A 17,794-nucleotide genomic window follows, 5' to 3' on the forward strand; every position below is an offset into this window, starting at 1 on the left:
GGGTCCTGGTCCCTGGGGTGTCAGTCCTGAAGGACGTGGGGTCCTGGCCCCCGGGGTGTCAGTCCTGGGGGACGTGGGGTCCTGGTCCCTGGGGTGTCAGCCCTGATTGAGGGACGTGGGGTCCTGGCCCCTGGGGTGTCAGTCCTGAGGGACGTGGGGTTCTGGTCCCCAGGGTGTCAGTCCTGAGGGACGTGGGGTCCTGGTCCCTGGGGTGTCAGCCCTGAGTGAGGGACGTGGGGTCCTGGCCCCCGGGGTGTCAGTCCTGAGGGACGTGGGGTCCTGGCCCCTGGGGTGTCAGTCTTGAGTGAGGGACGTGGGGTCCTGGTCCCTAGGGTGTCAGTCCTGAGGGACGTGGGGTCCTGGCCCCCGGGGTGTCAGTCCTGAGGGACGTGGGGTCCTGGTCCCCGGGGTGTCAGTCCTGAGGGACGTGGCGTCCTGGTCCCCGGGGTGTTAGTCCTGAGGGACATGGGGTCCTGGCCCCTGGGGTGTCAGTCCTGAGTGAGGGACATGGGGTCCTGGCCCCCGGGGTATCAGTCCTGAGTGAGGGACGTGGGGTCCCGGTCCCTGGGGTGTCAGTCCTGAGGGACGTGGGGTCCTGGCCCCCGGGGTATCAGTCCTGAGTGAGGGACGTGGGGTCCTGGTCCCTGGGGTGTCAGTCCTGAAGGACGTGGGGTCCTGGCCCCCGGGGTGTCAGTCCTGGGGGACGTGGGGTCCTGGTCCCTGGGGTGTCAGCCCTGATTGAGGGACGTGGGGTCCTGGCCCCTGGGGTGTCAGTCCTGAGGGACGTGGGGTTCTGGTCCCCAGGGTGTCAGTCCTGAGGGACGTGGGGTCCTGGCCCCCGGGGTATCAGTCCTGAGTGAGGGACGTGGGGTCCTGGCCCCTGGGGTGTCAGTCCTGAGGGACGTGGGGTCCTGGTCCCCGGGGTGTCAGTCCTGAGGGACGTGGGGTCCCGGCCCCCAGGTGTCAGTTCTGAGTAAGGGATGTGGGGTCCTGGTCCCCGGGGTGTCAGTCCTGAGGGATGTGGGGTCCTGGTCCCCGGGGTGTCAGTCCTGAGTGAGGGACATGGGGTCCTGGCCCCTGGGGTGTCAGTCCTGAGGGACGTGGGGTCCTGGTCCCCGGGGTGTCAGTCCTGAGAGACGTGGGGTCCTGGCCCCTGGGTTGTCAGTCCTGAGGGACGTGGGGTCCTGGCCCCCGGGGTGTCAGTCCTGAGTGAGGGACGTGGGGTCCTGGTCCCCGGGTGTCAGTCCTGAGGGACGTGGGGTCCCGGCCCCCAGGTGTCAGTCCTGAGTGAGGGACGTGGGGTCCTGGCAGATCGTTCAATCAGAACACAAAGTAAAAACCTAGAGGCTTTCCCCCTTCGGATTTCTGGGGTTTGGTGGTCCAGACGGCCTTCCCATCAGCAACTTTGCAGTGTAAGAAATGCAGTCTGTCTGTAGGTTGTGGGGAGGGCCGCGAGGCACGGAGGGGGGCCCTGCTCCGGCGGGTGACCTGCCCTCTTCTTCTGCCCTGCAGGTCCCCAAAGACGTTAAGCAAGCACCTGCAGAGGCATCTGCCTCCCACACCATCCCAAGAGCTGCTGACCCTGGCAGGTGGCAAAGACCAGGTCGGCTCCCGCCCTGCCCCCGAGGCAGGGGGTGGGGGCAGTGGTGACCTTTGCCCCTGTGTGCCGGTGACCTGATCTGAGCCAGATGATTACCGAGGGCACCTCCTTATCTAGCCGGCAAAATGAACACCCTGATCGCTGATAAGAGGAAAGGCACCAACTTTATCTCTTCGGCTCCCGGCTTTTCCTGCGCGTCCTCAGTGACACAACATCGTTGTCACCCTCACATCGGGGTTCCCCCAGCTCCCCGTGCGCTGGGCCGGCCGCAGGCAGAGCCCCAGACAGACAGCACCTCCGGGGAGGGGCCGGGCCTGGCTCTACGAAGTCCGGCCCCTTCCTTCCGGCCCCTCCCGTGAGCCCCTCCTTGGCTGCCCTCGGCCACCCCTGGGCAGCTGTAAAAAATCGTCACATCCAGCCCGCGCCCCAGACCGCCTACGCGGTGACCCCAGCGTGCAGCCGAGCTTGAGAACCACGGCTCCGTCTGGGGGCCCTCAGGGTCACACGGAGGTGCGTTTTCCCACTGCATCGCACCCCCACTTTCCTGGGGCCGTGAGCCGGGCTGGCTTCTCAGGCCCCAGCCCGTGCCTCGGTCCAACGCTGCAGACCCCGGCCAGGTCTGCCTGCCTGCTGGCTCCCAGACGCGGGTCACTGGTTGTGGGCGTCACGCGGGACCAGTGCAAGGTGGGGAGCCCAGAGCTGTTCCCATGAGGAAGTAACTAAATCCAAATCTGTGTCAGGTCTGGGGACACTGGCTCCCATCAGACACGTCCCCTTCATGAGAGAGAGAGAGAGGTCACTCGAATGCACAGTGTGCATCCTGGGGCCCTCCACGGTCACCATGGATCCCGAGCTCTGCATGGATCCCTCGCTCTGCAAGTGTGGGCTCCTCGGGGCCCCTGGGGTTCTGAACACGCAGCCACCCCAGGAACTCTGGGGCAGGCTGAGACCGTGCACTTCTGACACGTCCCCAGGGACGCTCCTGCCGCCCTGGGCCCACCTGCCGTTGACATGCACCGTCACTGGGCCACGCCTTGATGGCACGTGTGGGCCAGGGACCCGGTGGCACACACCTGTCTGGGGCCCCTGGAAGGACAGAGGGGCCCCTGTTGCCTCAGTGTCCTCCAGTTCAGAGGCCGTGGGCTCTGTACCTGCCCCACTGGCTCTAGGGCCGTGTGTCCCCTTCCTGACCCGCTCTGAAAGAGTGTGCGTCCCCAAGTCGGCTTTACTGCTGGTGCCCTGCTCCCCCCACTGCCGTCATCAGGGATGGCGACAATGACGCTCTGCCCTTGGCTGTGGCCCTGCTGGCTGCACCCCTAGCATTCTCTGGCCCAGAATATGACAGTTCACGGGGGCGGGGGGGTCCTAAGAGCGCCATTGACCTCGGACCCAGGTCGGCAGGGCCTGCCTGGGGATCCCTGACCGGGCAGTAGCGGGCAGGTGGTCCCGCTTTCCATCCCCGCTTCGCAGACCTGTGATCCGAAGAGGGTCTGGCGACTGTGGGTGGACACTGTCCCCGCTGGGGTGGGCGCTGCAGGGCCGGGTCACATAGAAGGTCGCAGCCCTGCAGCGTCACGTGCAGGCGTGAAGACACCGAGCGCGGAGGATGAATCACAGCGGTCCCAGCGCCGGCACCTGCGGCCACTAATTAGCCTGTGACACACACCAGCCCCTCCCACCACACGTAGACGGGTCACCGGGTCACCGGGGGCACTGTGCTGGGCCCGGGGGCGGAACTGGCAGCTCACCCCACCCCCACCCCGTCAGCTTGCAAGACGGTTTCCCCCAGGCCAGCAGGCCCTCTTGGCTGCTTCTGTTCGCCAAGCAGGATTTAAGCGCCTCCGGGGCCGGGCCTGAGCTGGGGCCCAGCACTGCCCAGTTACAGCCGCAGAGAAGGGTCAGTGGGACGGGCGGTGGGTGGTTTGCGAGGTCAGATCCCCAGCGGGAAGCACGGCGCACCCTTCGCCGGGGAGGGGCAGGGGTCTGCACCGAGGCCCCAGCAAGGCGGACCCTCAGACGGGGCCCTAAATACATGTGGGGACCGACACGGGTGAGTCACCAGCAGAGTCCGGGCCCGCCACTCCTCAGGTCAGCCATCCCCAGGTCCCCAGATCAGACCGGGCGACCAAACTCTCGAGCCCCGTCCCCCAAGATGCTCCCCGATTCTCCGCACACTGACCCTGCCCTGCTTTGTGCAACAGCAGAGCCCAGCCGACGCGCCCCCGGTCCGGGACTTCTTCCTGGGCCACCAGCCCACGGCCGGCTCCGACTGCAGCTGCTCCCGGGGGAACCTGCTGGTGCGGCCCTTCCAGGACAGCGACTTCTGCCTGAAGGTGTTCTCGCAGGGCAAGGCCACAGCCCTGTGCGCGTTCTGTCCCTCCGTGATGCCAGGCGGGCGGGGTTCCCGGGCGGGGGCGCACAGGGCCGACAGGTGACAGCCTGGCTCACCTCCACTGGCCCCAGAGGACTCTGCAAACTCCCTGTTCCCCGGGCCCTTTACGCGGTCTACAGGGTATATACACCCCATAGACTGTTTGCTTAAAGACGGTCAAGGCCAGAGAGAAGGGGCGCCAGTAACATCTGGGCCCAGGGGGTTCCTTCAGCAGAGAGGCCCCTGGGCCCAGAGAGTGGGAGTCGGAGGGAGCACGGCCTCCTCCACCCCCTACACGTGCATGCATGTACACACATGCACATGCACACACACATATACACACATGTATATACACACGCACACCCCACATGTGTACACACACGTGCACACAGACGGGCACACACATACCTGCACACACATGCACACACACGTATACACAATACATATGCATGTGCACATACATACACACATACACGCACACGTATATATATATATGCACACACATGCATGCACATATGTATACCCCCACAGTGCACACACATACACGCACACATGCATATGCACACACACGTATATACACACACAGATACCCCCACATGTGCACACACACACACTCACATACATATACACATATACACACATGTATACACACACATGCACACCCCCACATGCGTACACACATGAATACACACACGGACGTGCACACACATGCACACACACGTATACACACATGCACACACATACATATGCATGTGCATGTACATACACACATATACGCACATGTATATACACATGCACACACATGCATGCACATTTATATATACCCCCACACGTGCACACACACACATACACACATGCATATGCACACACATGTATATACACACACAGATACCCCCACATGTGCACACACACTCACATACATATACACATATACACACATGTCTATACACACACACCCACATGCGTACACACATATGTGCACACACATACCTGCACACACATGCACACACACACGTATACACACATATGCATGTGCACACACACATGTATATACACATGCACACGCATGCATGCACATATGTATACCCCCCACAGTGCACACACATACACGCACACATGCATATGCACACACACGTATACACACACAGATACCCCCACATGTGCACACACACTCACATACATATACACATATACACACACATCTATACACACACACCCACATGCGTACACACATATGTGCACACGCACAGACGGGCACACACATGCACACACACACACACGTATACACACATACATATGCATGTGCACACACATACACACATGCACACATGTATGTACACATGCACATGCATGGATGCACATATGTATACCCCCCACAGTGCACACACATACACACACATGCATATGCACACACACGTATATACACACACAGATACCCCCACATGTGCACACACACACACTCACATACATATACACACATGTATACACACACATGCACACCCCCACATGCGTACACACATGAATACACACACGGACGTGCACACACATGCACACACACGTATACACACATACACACATACATATGCATGTGCATATACATACACACATATATGCACATGTATATACACATGCACACACATGCATGCACATTTATATATACCCCCGCACGTGCACACACATACACACACATGCATATGCACACACATGTATATACACACACACAGATACCCCCACATGTGCACACACACTCACATACATATACACATATACACACATGTCTATACACACACACCCACATGCGTACACACATATGTGCACACACATACCTGCACACACATGCACACACACACGTATACACACATATGCATGTGCACACACACATGTATATACACATGCACACGCATGCATGCACATATGTATACCCCCACAGTGCACACACATACACGCACACATGCATATGCACACACACGTATACACACACACAGATACCCCCACATGTGCACACACACTCACATACATATACACATATACACACACGTCTATACACACACACCCACATGCGTACACACATATGTGCACACACACATGCACATACACACACGTATACACACATACATATGCATGTGCACACACATACACACATGCACACATGTATGTACACATGCACATGCATGGATGCACATATGTATACCCCCCACAGTGCACACACATACACACACACATGCATATGCATACACACGTATATACACACACAGATACCCCCACATGTGTGCACACACACACTCACATACATATACACATATACACACATGTGTATACACATGCACACACATGCACACCCCCCACATGCATACACACACGGACGTGCACACACATGCACACACGTATACACACATACATATGCATGTGCACACACACATACACACATGTATATACACATGCACACGCATGCATGGACATATATATACCCCCCCACGTGCACACACATACATACACACATGCCTATGCACACACATACACATACATATATATCCCCCCCCCCCACACACACCACACACCACATACATGGTTGCAGGTGCACATGGCTGTGGGCTTGCCGGCTCCTTGCCCAGAGACAATGACTATAGGATTCACAGAGCTGGGTCCCCAGAGAGGACAGAGGGGACTGGGTGGGAAGAGAACTCTCCACGATTGGGGGCCAGCAGGGCCGAGATTTCAGAATTCACGAAGGGTCACCGAGCTGGGCGTTTCTGTCTGGTGATGACCCGGGTGGGGAGGGGACTGAGGTGAGGGAGGAAAGCTGGTAAAGATTCTGTTTATGCAGTTTGGGTGCCAGCGGGGTCTGAAGGTCTTGGGTGGGAAGCCCATCCTGCAGAAAAGTGAAATACTTCCTGAAAGAACGTGGCCTTCAGCGGTGCGTTTCACTTACTGGTATTTGTTTTTCCTCCTTTTGTGTTTCAGGGAGACGGGAGGTGTGGTAGCTGGAAACCCACAGGAGGTAGGAATCTCTCGGAACACCGAGCTCTGGCTCGTGGGGCTTTCTTGTTGATTCGTAAATGTTCTTTATATGTTAAGGATCATAACCTTTTATTCATCAGGGCCACAACACTTCCTAGGTTCTGGCCCTTCCTACCAAAGACCAGGCGGCATCGGTGGGACCCAGGTTTGGTGGCACCTCCCTCCCTCGGGGGGGGGCTGGGCCATATGTCCCCCACATGCAGTGGGCAGGACCCTCAGACAGAAGAGCCTGGGCCGTTCTGTGCAGGGCAGAGAAGGCGGTGGGTGGGAGATAGACCCCAGGCTTTCAGGGACAGATGGTGGGAGCGAATGAAGCCGCTGAAGGAGAGCTCATCCAGAAACGCCAGACACTTGCCACTCCCTTTACCCTCCGTCCTCACCCCGTCCTCCGTGTGCTGTCCCTTTTCTCCCGCGGCGCGTGTGGGGGCGGCACGCGGAGGGGCCGCTCCGTGAGGGGTCGTACTGTCCGTGTCCCGGGCACTCGGGGTGGGAGGGACGGCCTCCGGGGCACCGCCACCATCTGCCCCGCGGCTGGGGTGTCTGCAGACGCGCACGGGTGCCCCGCGGCTGCGGGTTTGGGTCTCGGACCGAAGGGGGCAGACGTGCTCTGTCGCCGGCACCTGTCGAGTTTGTGAGCTCGTGTTTCTGCAGGGGGAGGAGAAGCCGGGGCTTCGCCCGATCAGTGCCATCCTTCTATTTGAACTCCGGCAGGGTCCACACACGCTGTGGGGTTAGTGTCAGGTGAGCCGTGGCGTTTCTGTCACGAGTTCGTGAGGCAGAACTGCCCGCCCCACTGTCCGCGCTCGCATTCCGGTCAGCGCCCCTGCCAGGGCTCAGCCACCACACCTGCCCCGAGGCGCTTTCCCGGCTGGCGGCTCTCGGTCACCGGAGCTGCCCGGGCCCCACCGGCAGCAGTGGCCCAGCCTCCTGGTGGACCTCTCCCCAGCCCCCTGCCGCCTCTCTTGCTGCCGTCCCAGGGGGTCCGAGAGGCCGGTGTGCCCGCGTGGAGGGAGCGGGTCGGAGCCCGCAATTCAGGTGGTTGGACCCATCCTTCACTCTCACCCTTTTTGGTTCCTGTTAAATCAACTTAGTCCTGGCCCTACGCCCCCCTGCATCAGGCGGGTGGGAATTCAGCCCAGAGACTGTGGGGGCTCCCCGCGGCCCCCTCCCGTGGTCTCGGGGTTTTCGGAAGCACAAAACAACGGAAGATTCTTCCGGTCCCGGGTGCTCGCTGCTGTCCCCAGAGACGCCCCGTCAGCTCACGGCACTGCCCCAGGCCTTCTGCGCCAGGTCTGGGGCTCCCACCCTTTGTGAACCAGGAGCCCCCAGGCCTGGGGCCCAGCCTTCCCTCCTGAGGTCCCGCGGAGCCGTGAAGGGCTCCCAGGATCCCAGGGCCCCCGACGCACACGCACACGGGGATCACGTCTGCAGGGGAATCAGGACTTACAGAAGACAGGGACAGTCCTTGCCTTCAAGGACTTCCCTTCTCCTCCCTCCAGTCATGACAGTCGGACGTTCGAGAGCCCGACTGTCCGCCTGGAGTGGGGCGAACAAACACTTGGGATTTAGGTGTGGTCTTGGCCTGTTGGGTGACACGCTGACCACGGTTTCTGCGTGGGCAAAGCGTGGTAAAGCAGCTAAAGCGTGGGCAGGGGTGAGGCCGGCCATGAGTGGTGAACGAGATGCTGGCACGCAGCCCGTGGCCATCGAGGGACAGCGTCGTCAGCGCTCTGGCACTCTCTCCAGCGTGGCGTTGGTTCGTGCTTTTCCGAGCGGTGGTTCTAGAACACCGACTTGGCTTTCTGGAAACTCCTGGAGACATCCGGGACACGTGTGACGGTTGGGGGAGAGCCCGTGTCAGGCTGGAAAGTCTCTGGACAGACCCATTCGTGGAATGATCGGTCATTGTCATGGGACGTTGACACACACCAGCTCGCCTGTCTTCTCTGACCCCCCCCCCCACTGCCCACCGCCCCGCAGGCCTAGTCATTTAACAACAGAGGGAGGAGGGAAGGGGGCTCGGAGCCTGAGCCGGAAACCACCGAGCGACCCCTGTGGTGTTTGAACTCCCGTCTTCCGGCTCCGACTCCCGCTCCTCCCGCTAGGCTGTGGCCTCAGCCAGTCTCCGATCCCGTGGCTACTTGAGAGCCTGCTGGACGCTAAGAAAACACATACGGACACTACATACCCGAGGGTCTCGGTGGGGGCGGAGGGGGGTTCTCTGGGATGGAGATTCTCTGCTGTCGGTGTTTCTGTCCTTCTCTGAGAGCAACTTAGGACTGAGACTGGAAATTCAGGGCTGGTGGGATCACTCCCCACAGCGGAGAGGGGACGCGCCTGCCCGTGGCGCGTGTGCGGTAGGAACAGGCAGCGAGGGACGTGGGGTCTTCACTCTCCCAGCGACCCCGGCCTAACCCTGGTCGTGCTTCCCGCCAGCCGCACCCCTGGGAGGTGGACCAGGAGGACAGCCAGCCCGGGAGCCTGCTGGGGAAGGTTGCGGGGAAGGTGAGCGGGGCCCCACGACCTCCCAGACAGGCAGGGGGTGTCCAAGAACTCAGGCCACCTCAGCCTTTGTCCCCTAGAGTCCCTGTGAGCCCAGGGGGTGGCTCCACCCTCATGGCCTGGTCACCTCCCACAGGCGCACCTGCTGTTAGCATCACACTGGGGCTCAGGCTCCAACATGCGGATTTGGGGGCACAGACGTTCCGTCCTTAACAGGAGGAGAAAAAATATTCTCCACCCCCCGGGGAAGTCCAGGGGCACTTAAACATTTTTTTAAATGTTTTTATATTTTATTTTTGAGAGAGAGAAAGAGAGAGAGAGAGTGGAGGGAGGGGCAGAGAGAGAGGGAGACCCAGAATCCCAAGCAGGATCCAGTCTCTGAGCCGTCGGCACAGAGCCCGACGCGGGGCTGGAACTCATGAACTGTGAGATCATGACCTGAGCCGAAGTCGGACGCTCAACTGACTGAGGCCCCCAGGCACCCCTATTTTTTAGAGCGAAGAGTGGAATAGAAGAAAATACAGAGGAAGCCTTTGCAGGAAATGAAGCCTGCCTACACTCCCTTTGCATAGCCATTCAGGCTGCTTGTGCAAAAATGGGTCTATTCACGTTTTTGACGGTCGCTCGGACCAGTATTATACTGATGGGGCCTCGTTGCTGTGGCTGCGGAGGGATCGTATCTTGTTGAGAACGCAGAGAGCAGTGAACAAAACAGCCTGCCTCCCCTCCCCTGCTGGTGGGGCCACGCTGGTCACTGTCCCTGCTGTGCCAGCTGAGGGGCCTCCAGAGGGACAGGCCGAGGTCTGGACACAGGCTCTCAATACGCCTCCCTTTCCTGACAGGCAGAGGGTGGTGGGGTCTTAGCGCGGGTGCCCGGGGGGGCTTTGGGAGCACTCCCCTTGTCTCTGGGAGCCGAGCCAGGGCCCGGGGGGAGGGGCTGCGGGGTGCACATGGTGACACCACACGTCACCAGGGGAGGAGACGCGGCTGAGGTCACACGGCCACCACAGCCCAGCGCCCTTCTCGGCACCTCGTGTGTCCCCTGCTGAGGCCTGTCCCCGGGTGAGCTTTAAAGGACGAATGAACCTTCCCTCTGGCTCCGGTGTGTGCCCTTTCCTGGACAGCTGGAGGAGTGACCCTTGGGGTCAGACCTTGTTAGGTGCCCAACCCTAGCCCTGTCCCTTGGTGGGTGTGAGGCCCCAGCAATTACATCACGTGGAAAGCCACGTCGCATCGTGAATGTAGGTGTTGACGGTTTACAGAAGCACAGGGCACCACGGAGGCCGCGTGGCTCTGGGGGTTTGAGGACACTGGACGTTGGGTGTGTGGCTGGGTCCGTGTCAGCTCCTGGTCCCGTCCCTCCCTCACCCTGCTAGGCTGGGGCAGGGGTGGGGGGGGGGGTGAGGCCGGGCCAGCCGCCTGGGGCTTCCCGCGGGTGGAGGAGGGGCCGGCACCCGGCTGAGCGGGGGGGGGGGGGGGGGGGGGGCAGAACCCGGAGGGCAGGGGAGGCGGCGGCCCAGCGAGGGGAGCCCTGGGGAGACCGGCTGGGGCCGATCAGGGCGCGGGCAGCGACCTGACGGCCCCCGCTCCCCCGTCCGCTCTATGCTCCAGGCCTGGCTTCTGCCTCTGTTGAGGAAGGGGTGAGAGATGGGGGGACGCCTGCGGGGCCTTCGGCTCCTTCCTCCGTGGCTCCCGGGGTGCAGGTGAGGTGGAGGCCCGGGCGCAGCTCCAGCAAGGAGCCCGTAACGCTGTATGGCCGCTCGCCCCTGCCGTTCCGGGTGGTCTTGAGCAAAGCACTCAACCTCTCTGGGCCTCAGTTTCCCTCTCCACAGAATGGGGATGCCGGTGGTTTCGCCGGGGGCGGGGGCGGTGGTCGTTCCGAGGACGAGGCGTCCGGGGCACAGAACAGGGCCGCCCGCAGTGGCGGCTTGGCTGAGAACTCACCGTAACTCTCATTATCCCGCTTCATCGCCGAGCAGCCTCGGGGGCGAGTGTTCCTATTAGTGTCATTCCCGCTCGATGGGGGAGGGGACCAGAGACAGGCTCGGGGAGGTCCCCTCTGCTGTCCAGATCCTGATTCCCGCCCCCCCCCCCTTCCATTCGAATGTTTAGAAACAGACGTAAAATTTCGGGGGATTCGACATCAACACTTGCAGGGAGATGATCAGCTTGATGGACGGACATATCCTTTGATGTTCCCCGGAGTTTGACGACTCCCGACCTTTCCCAGCGAGAAGGGAGGGAAGGGCCTAGAAGGGGCGGGGCGTAAGCCCGCCACTCTCTCCGCTTCACAGGTGGGACACTGACAGGTGGGAAGTGACAGGTGAGGACACTGAGGCACAGGGAATCCAGAGACAGCAAATGCACCTGTGCCTTTCTCCTGTTAACCCCACCTTCCTAACCCTAATCCTATCCCTACCCCCTCCCTTCCTCCTCCTGCCCCTCCCCCTCGCCTCCCTCCCCTCCTCTCCCCTCCCCCTTCTCACCTGTCTCCCCTCCTTTCCTCTCCCCTCCCCTTCTCACCTTTCTCCCCTCCCCTCCCCCCTCCTTGCCTCTGTTCTCCTCTCCCCTCCCCTCCTCCCCTCTTCTCTCCTCCCCCTCCCCTCCCCACCTCTCCCCCTCCCTTCCACTCCTCCTCTCCCCTCCCCCTCCACACCCCTCCCCTCCTCTGTTCTGTCTCCTGCAGTGACACGGCTCTCCCATGGCCACCACCGCTAGTTTAGAATTATCGCAGGAGATAAAATCTGTTTGTTTTCTCCTGGCCTCGAGTAACCTCACTTTACACTGAAGACGTGTGGGAGTTTTCGGAAGGAATGGGAAGGGTGTTCCAGGTGGAAGGAATGGCGTCCGTGAAGGCGCAGAGGGAGAATGGTCCAACATCTCCTCCTGGAACCTTGCCTGGGGCCGCCGTCCTCCAGAGCGTGGAGGTCAAGGCCCTTTCTCGGAGGCGGAGGCTTGGCGGGTCCTCAGTCTTCGGGACGGGTTTGCGCAGCAGTCCCGCAGAGGGGTTAGCGCTCGCACAGTAAATGCGCGTGGTCCACAGAAGAGAGGTCCCCCCGGGGCTGAGCAGTGGCCCCCGGGGAAGCTCCGAGCCCCTTCTAGGCGCTGACACGCACTGCCGATGACTTTTCTGTTGACATACGGCATTCTAGCCAACTAGTTGTAACGATTACCAGTCACAGAGATAACCGACTAGTTGTTGCAATCACAGGTCACGGAGATTTAAGTCTGGAAGCGACTTTCCAGGGCCTCTAGCCCAGCGCTCTCAATAACCAGCACGACGGGATGTTAGGTGCTCCTTAGCGATGCTGCTCCAAGGTCTTTGGGCTCACGACCTGCCCTTTGCTCTGCGCCTGACCTCAGAGGGGGCCGTAGTGGGTGCCTGACTCTTTAATCTTCATTTGAATTGGTTTCCCACCACCCTCCCCACCGTGGTCCCCCCGGGGCCCCGCTCCCTGCACACGTGGGTGGTTCACTGAGGCCTTACGACAGGACGGTCACTGTGGTCACAAGAGAAGGTGGTCCTGTGGACTGTGGGCGTGTTGGCCTTTACGGAGCCCAGAGCCATGGAAAGGGCACCCTGGGGCTGGCAGAATTCAGGGTGATCTGGCTGAAGATTCAGAGGTACCTGGTGAGTCTTCCCTTCTGGGGTGGGGGCTGTCCTGGGGGGGGGGCCTCCTGGGTCGTGTTTCCAGCCCCTTGCCCCCCAGGTGGGGACTGTCTTGGGGGGACCTCCTAGGTTGTGTTTCCAGCCTCTTGCCCCCGAGGTGGGGCATATCCTGCAGGGGGGCCTCCTAGGTCCTGTTTCCAGCCCCTCGCTCACCCCTGCAGGTGGGGGACATCCTGGGGGGGGGACCCTTCCCAGTCCTGTTTCCGGCCCCTCGCCCCCCCAGGCACTCAGTCCTGGTCTGTTTCCCACCCTAGTCTGCACAGATGCTGATCACAGTCAAACCCGGCACAGAACCCGGACATGTGGTTCAGGAGGGCCTGGGACGGCAATGAGGTGCCAGTGCCGAGCCCTTCGAGGAACGCCCTGCCGTTCAGGGGGCAGAGGGGCCATCTCTGGCCCTCAGCCCAGCTCTCACCTTTGTTCCGGAAGCTTCTTGGGGGTCAGGGAAGCCGTGAGTGGAGGGCGTAGCTCTGGCAGGGCCCCCAGAGGCTCTTTCTACCTGGTTTCTCTTCTGCTCTAGTTGGCTTATGGGGAAACCGATCACACCCACTCGGGGGCCATCGACGCCCACGACCTGAGGGTGCCCCTCAGGAAAGCAGGTGAGGACGTGCGGTGTAGACGAGCCACGGGGACGGGCGTCTCACTATAAATACTCCTACTGGGCTGGCGATCATGGCGGTGACTCTCCTCCCTGGGGCATCCACGTGACGGTGGCTCGAGCGCCTTCCCCCCCCAGGGGTCTGTTCAGCGCGACATCCAGGCTTCTCCCAGGGCCCTCGCGGCTGCTGGGAGGGTGCCGGGCAGAAGGCGCCCTTTCTTGCAGCGGTGGCCGCGATGTGCGGCTGGACGGGTGCCGGGGCCACGGGCCTAGTTCAGTGCCAGGCTCGTCCTGAGGCGGGGCGGCTCCCAGGATTGCCATGGGGTGACGACAAGACCTTGGAGGAGGCCGGCCGCGTCAGTCCGAGCCCCACCCTGCCGTGACCCGGGCCCTCCCTGCGGGTTTCACGCTCAGCAGCCGGGGGCAGCAGACCCTTGCCCTGTGGTACACCACGGCAGATGCTGCATCGACTTCGATGGCTTCTCTGCCTGTGTGACCGGCCCGGAGGCCCTCTTCGGTGAGTCCCTGTCCCTCAGTCCCTCCCATTTCGCTGCAGGTGCGGGGGCGGGGGCAGGTTGGTAGGTGGAACCAGGAGGACCTCCTGGGGGAGGCGGGGCCCACTCGGGCCACGCCCAAGGTCAGAGACTGCCTTTCTTGGAGACTCCAAACGCTGCTGCCGCATCAATAGTTTGCCCGCTCGTGGTTCAGGTTGTTGACTGCTAAGTGCAATCACTGGGCCAGGCTGATGGCGTCCCCGTAGTGGTGAAATGGCTTTCACTGTCTGTTGTCACCTGTGCCTCCCTGGGGATCATGTCAGTGGGGCTGGAGACCCCTTGGATGGGCAGTGAGTGGGCTCCCTCCCCGTTGGGCTGTGGCCTCAGGACAAGGCGTCCTGCTAAGGGAGGGGTTTCTTCACTGAGGGCCGGGAGGTGGTTCTAACGGGAGTGGGCGGGGCAGCCAGACACGAAGCTGACACAGGGGGTCATCTGCCAAGGGGGCCACCGTGGTCTGTCCGCAGTTCCCTCTTCCCTCCACCGCCTGGAAACAATGGCAGGTTCCTAGAGCTTCGGAGGGTGGAGAGGACCAGAGACCGTCTCTGCTCACAACTGCGGTTTGTCCCCTGGGGCAGGGGGCCGCGTGCCCCCCAACCCACCCTGCGCGCTAAATCTACGTGCAGCTTTTCAGAGTCCCTGAGGCAGGTGGGAGCTCGGAGGTCAGGGAGGGGCTTCCTGGGGGGGCGGTGGGTGCACGGAGGCAGCTCTCTGGCGGTTCTGAAGCCCAGGACCGCCCCTAATCTCCTTCCTTCTCTGGCGCTCCAGAACTGTTGAGGCTGCTGGACGAGGACCAGAGTGGCAGCTCTTCCTCTTTGAGGAACCGCTTGCTGGTGGGACTTGGAGGTTCCTGGACGTAAGGGGGGCTGCGTGGAGCTCATTCACGGTGACCTGTGCTGAGTTCTCGGGCGGGCACCGCAGGGAGGAAGGCTGTCGCAGTGCAGCCGTCCGAGCACGTGTGTTGATTATGACCGCGAAGATAATTTCCGGGGGTGCAGCCCTTGTTAGTGTGAACGGAGCTGTGGGTGGTGGGCCGTCTAAGGCCTGACTTCCAGGACCGGAGGTCTCAGATTAACGCGGACCAGGGGGTCAGAAGCCAGCGACAGGTGGGAGTGTCCGTGGCTTGGGTCCAGGGACCTGGGGAAGGTCTTCCGGAAAACATGCCCGAGGAGGTCCACCTGGTTCACCTGGAAGCGAGTGTGTACATGCGTGTGCTTGTACACACACACGTGCACACACCTGTTTGGGGCAGTTCCTCTCGGGTCTAAGCCTTCCCTAAGTCATGTTTCTGCTCGTGGGGGCGGGTGACTGAGCTGAGGGCTTCCTTATCGGGCAGCGCTCGCTGGCGCGTGGACGTGTCGCGGGAGAGCGTCTCTGGCAGGCACACGGCTCACCCTGGTGTCCTTCTCTTGCCGTGGCTCAGCTGTGTGTTGGTCTGACCCGGGCTCGTGGCCATCGGGGATGCTCCGCCCGCCCGCCCGCGCTTTCCTCCCCATCCTCGCGGTTCTGTGAGCCTCGGTCCCCGAAAGGCCGCTCTTCCTACCTTCCTTGCCTGTCACTGTCCCCACGTGGACCCCGGCCTGTCCCACCCGGCAGTCTGGGAGCCGGGGCTCAGTGTTCAAGCCGACCCCGGAGCCCAGAGGGCAGACAGAAGTGAATTAAAGTTTGGCCCAAAACGGTTCCCGCCTTTGTCTAGTGTTGTGCAGGGTGGGGAGGGCTCTGCTGGTCCTCCTTCAGGAGAGGGGTTTTGGGAAAACTGAGCTGCAGGGGTGGAGATGGGGGGGCTGCCTCCGGGGTCCGTAGGCCGGACGAGGACGAGGACGCATGGGTGGCTGCTTCCTGCCCTTGTGAGGCGGGGGGGGGGGGGGTCTCCCTTCCTCACTGGTGGCCTGGAAGTCAGAGCATCCTTGCTGGCTCTCCCCCCGCGGCCTCGGGAAGGGGGAGGAAGGTGTGAGTCTGCTGTGGCTGCCGTAGCCGTGGATCCAGGGGCCCACAGATCCCGGGGCCCGGATGGCCAAGATCCGCGCGCGGGTGGCCGGGCTCCAGGGAGAGCCCCCTGGGCCGCGATCCTCACTGTGTGTGCGGGCGGAGAGCAGGGAGGGGGCAGGCTCTCTGGGGTGCTCGCAGGGCACAGACCTGGTCATGGGGACCCCACCTGCTGGGGCTCATCAGATCCTGGTCTCCTCCCGCGGGCCCCGCCGCCTACAGCTGGTGCCTGGGGTCCAGCTTCACGCGTGGATGCGAGGGGGACAGCCACTCAGCCCCTGCCAGCGAGCTGCTGGAGAGAAACCACGCACACGCCTTGGCCCCTGCGGCTCTGGCGGAGGGTAGTCTTCCGCTTCTGGAAGCAGAGCTGGATGCCCACCCCTCCCAGGAGCACAGCCGGAGGGCACGGGCACAGGCCTTTAGCTGGGGCAGGGGCTCCGGGTGTCGCCCCTGCAGGCAGCGCTCCATCCTGACGGCGGGGGAGGAGGCACTTCTGTTCCGGTGGCCGTGTTCTTTCTTGTCCGCCCCGGGGTGACATGGGGCGGCCTGGGGCCAGCACCTGCCTGTCCCCCAGCCCTGCTGCTGTTGGTCAGGTGCTCGCTGACCCAGCACAAGCCCCACCCCACCCCGTTCTCGGAGGACAAGGGGATTTGGCCTGATTCTTCCTTACACGTCAAGTACAGAATGGCTGCGTACGTTTAAAGTGACGTGAGGGGCACCTGGGGGCTCAGTCGAGCCCCAGGTCGGACCGAGCGTCCAGCTTCGGTCAGATCATGATCTCGTGGTTCGTGGGTTCGAGCCCCACGTGGGGCTCTGTGCTGACGGCTCGGAACCTGCTCGGGATTCTCTCTCTCTTCCTCTCTCTCTGCCCCTCCCCTGCTAGCGCTCTCTCTTTCAAAAATAAAGATTAAAAAGAAAATAAAGTGCTGTGTTGTAATCAACTTGCAGTAACTTTATTTTATTTTTTTTACAGACTTTTATTTCTTAATTATTAAAAATGTTTTAAGTATTTATTTTGAGAGAGACAGAGCGTGAGCAGGGGAGGGGCAGAGAGAGAGGGAGACGCAGAATCCGAAGCAGGCTCCGGGCTCCGAGCTGTCAGCACAGAGCCCGATGCAGGGCTCGAACTCACGAACCGGGAGATCACGACCTGAGCTGAAGTTGGACCTTTGGCCGAGCCAGGTGGCCACCCCCAGGGGGTTTTCTTTTAAGGCCCGCAGGCTTCAACTACTTTCGCGGATAGTCTGGTAACCAAATAAATAGTCTCATCATAAAATGGTGTTTGCTGTGGGGTCTCACGTCCCCAGTACAGGTTGTGGGGGACGCCTCACCCGTGCAGCCCAGGAGGTGGGTAAAGGTCCCAGCAGTACAGAGCTCGCCTCTCACACCCCTGCAAGCTCACGTTATGCTCCTGTGTTCCCCTGGACTGAGGCGGTTGGAGATGTTGCTTTTCGATGTGACCTCTTCTTCCCTCCTGGGTGAGGCTGCGTCAGCCGGT

This window comes from Puma concolor, chromosome E4 (genome assembly GCF_028749965.1).
Source record: "Puma concolor isolate L17-30 chromosome E4, mPumCon1.1.hap2, whole genome shotgun sequence".
Lineage (NCBI taxonomy): Eukaryota > Metazoa > Chordata > Mammalia > Carnivora > Felidae > Puma > Puma concolor.